This window comes from Corvus brachyrhynchos, unplaced genomic scaffold (genome assembly GCF_000691975.1).
Source record: "Corvus brachyrhynchos isolate BGI_N302 unplaced genomic scaffold, ASM69197v1 scaffold293, whole genome shotgun sequence".
Lineage (NCBI taxonomy): Eukaryota > Metazoa > Chordata > Aves > Passeriformes > Corvidae > Corvus > Corvus brachyrhynchos.
In genome coordinates, this window is record NW_008237410.1 from 2,036,525 (window position 1) to 2,040,076 (window position 3,552).

General features: G+C 36.6%; 1 protein-coding gene across 1 annotated transcript in view; it reads right to left on the bottom strand.

Moving 5' to 3' along the window:
• The window catches only part of MMP16 (matrix metallopeptidase 16), a 176,023-nt gene that overhangs the window by 20,465 nt on the left and 152,006 nt on the right, over positions 1-3,552 (bottom strand). The window lies entirely within an intron of this gene.

Here is a 3,552-nt window from a genome sequence, read left to right on the forward strand (position 1 = left end):
GAATTTTATAAGAAAATAAGAAAACAAAAAAAAAAATAGAAATTACAACCTCATAGAGACCATAGAATTTTACTACTCTGTATTTCTCCTCAAGAAGTTAAATTACTTATGAAGGATGTATGATTATTTCAGAAATAATCATAGAATTTAATTTTTTAATGTATTTTCTTTAGTGTGGCCTAAAGACAGCAAACTGAGAATCTGAACTCCCAGAGGTGAAAACCTTTTGTCGCTGAAACTAATGGGGGCTTGCCAGTGGCAGTAAGACTTAAGCTTTGTCTGTAGGTGACAAATCATTCAAAACCACCCAACTGACTTATTGCATGCTGAAAATACAAGGTAGTTGTATGGCTCCAGTTGATGTTAGCACAGTGTCTACACAAACCTCAGATTACCCAGGTTTCTCAGGTTACCAGGGCTTCCTGGACTGCAATGCTGAGTGGCTGAAATCCCTACTGCTAGAGGGGTAACTGCAGTTACTAGATAAATATACTGTATACATAGGGGTCTATGCCTACAGAAGTAGCAGCTGCACCAGTGTTTAATAGCACAGATGCCCTCTGTACCAGTTTGTGGGAGAGGATGCTTCCTGCACTCTCTCTTCCAGCTGGATAGCTTACCTCACCAGCCCACAACGCCAGTTTCCAAGCTTTAGATTTTCCTCTAGATTCCTGGCCAAGCTCTTCTTCACTGAACACTTCCATGATTATCTCACCTAATTCATCATCTCATATTAAGCCTATAGTCCAACATTTTCCCCAGTAATTTTGTTGTCCTCCTAGGAACTTCTCAGCATAGTGTGCCACCTGTGCTAATCTTGCAAGTATCTTCTCTGTTTTACATTTCTGCTTTTTCCTAATTCTTCTTCAAAACTTACTTCTCACCTGTGTCTTTTCAGCAGATTTCTCTTTCAAACACAGACAGCTTTGGCTGAAAAAAGGGAATAAAGATCCCCATGTATCCCCTAGAAATAGGGAAGGGGGAGCATAACTTGCATTTATGCACTTATCTGATGGGCTTGCTTTGATGCCTGTCTTCTCTTTGCATTATGTCACCTAGACCACAGGGACACTCTTCTCAAGATAGACTATAGGCTCCATTGTGTAAGAACCATGTGTTTATTTTCTCTTCAATGCACTACCATCATCATTGTTTCCAAAAAGCATTGCTAGTTTTAGTAATAATTACACTGAAGGAGAAGATACTCTTTGACATCACATGGACCCTTCTGAGATAAATCACAGAAAAATCTAGACAAGATCCATGAACATATATATTGAATTGGCCTTATTGGATACTTCGCTTTGGTCTATCCATTGTTATGCATGACAATGATATTTAAAATATAAGGGGAAAAATTTGAAAACATATTTTGCTCAAATACATTTGGAAAGAGGATGTAAGAGAGAAAATAATGGCTGTTCACATTAGTTTTTGTACTTACCTTTAAGGCTAGATAGTCTGTTACACAGATTTAGGAGGTTAAGGTACTGTGTTGTATAAATATTTTATAAGGAAACGTAATATTACCCCAAAGACCTAGGATCAGGTGTATGCCAGAATCATCAAGAGGGAAAATCCTGAGTGCTGTTTTGCAGTTGGTTTTATATTTTAGCTATCCCTCAGTGGTATTAAATGTTTGTTTAAAGGAAGGGGTTTTTTTAATCTCCCTGTTTGTACTGTGGTGATTTTAAGCATGCTTTCATTTCTTCAGAGTTTAATTAGGAGAGGAGGTATAGTTTCCATGCTTCTCATGCTGGGTTTCCAGAGTTAATTTTTTATCATCTTCTTTGCAGCTGCTTGTCACCCACTTCCAAACACAGACACTACAGTTTGCTCAACAGATCCATCTTTGCTCCCCTGCCAGTTGAAGGACAAAAGGACTCAAAGAATGAGTATGTACACAGCCATTTAAAGTACTGAAAATAAAAGAGACACAGAGATCTATGAAGAACAGTCATGGAAAGCTGAATTCTCTGTTGACCTGGGATTAAGGTTGCTGCTAACCTGAGATTTACCTTTACTGAGATGCCTTATAAAATTTCCTTTATAGGGTTTGATAATGACAGAGGTGAGCATCTTCCATTCTCTGTCCCTCCTCCTATGTGGTTTGTCTTTTTCCAATTCTCATGACTGGACACAGAAGGCTTCAGATGTTAATGGCAGTTTCAAACGCAGTGATAAGAGAAGTCATGCGCTTTGGACCTTACTAGTTGGTACTTATGGTGTGAACAACAGATGGCATCCAGTGAATGATCCTGAGCCAGCTCATTTCTGTTTCAGAAGATCATTCAAAATGACAGCTATTGCACAGCATTGCAAGGCATATGCTGTGATGTATGTAATGCCAATACTTTTCTCTGTACCTCACAAGGAATAGAAGTCAAAGCAATTGTTATGAATAGATCATTATCAGCCATACCCAAGGAGGCAAAATTAACTATTAACAAGATCAGGTCATACCAAAATAAACAATGGTTATGCATAAACCATAATAAGTGACAGCACCACTGAACCAGGTATTTTTTGCATATTCAGAGATACTGAAGTAAAAGGAAAGTGTAAATGTGGGTACAGACTTAAGAAACTGAATTCTTCACATAATTTCTTACTAAGAAGCAAATTCTTCTTAGAAAACAGACAAAAGGTAAATTTAACTGTATTTTAAGTAGACAGTGGAGCATTGAGAGCTCTAACATATGTGAGCAAGTCCTATTGATGCTAACTAGAGGGAATTTTATTTAACATTTGCTTTAGAAGACATGTTTAGTCTGCTATAACTGTGTTGATTGTTAATGAGAAATACTGTATATAAGAAATCCAAATGTTCCATCTGGCTGACAGTTTTCACTTCAGTTTTTTGTTTGGTCGGTTTTTTAGGAGGTTTTAGGAGGTTTGTTGCTGGTCTTGTTTTGGATTTTTTTTATATCTCTCAGCTGGAGGAAAGTGGGTGACTATTGATCAGAGAATTGATCTGATCAACAGAATATTTATCAAAACCTGATGTCAGGAGAAGCTAAAGCTGAAAACCAGCTCAAAAGATGCCCAACTGTGATGAGAATGAGATAATTTTATTTCTAACATATTTATGTAACTTTAAGTGTAGCACATACTAATGCTAAAGTCAGTATGCTTCCATGTAGCTCATATTCCACTTCCACTTATAAATGGTCAGTAAGACTTCATTAATTGTGATCATAATGGAAAGAACTATAACCAAACTAGTCATATTTTTATTCTTCTTATAGATAAATAATGCTTTTTCAGAGTCATAACCTATGCCCTTGGCAGAAACCACCACTGTGTTTATTTTAAAAAGTTGTTTATTTAAGGTCTCATTGGTAGATTTGTTATTCTCACAGAGAATACAGCACCACATGTTTCATGAAGTCTGAAACTTCAGAATGTTTAATGTCTCTGCTTTTATTCCCTAATGTAAGGTCTAATATAATAAGAAGCAGATTGCTAAGGTCAGAAGCTGAGAGTGAAGCAAGTGATAAAAAAGCTAAAATGTCTTACTTCTTGCAATAATGCATTTTTAAATATCATCAC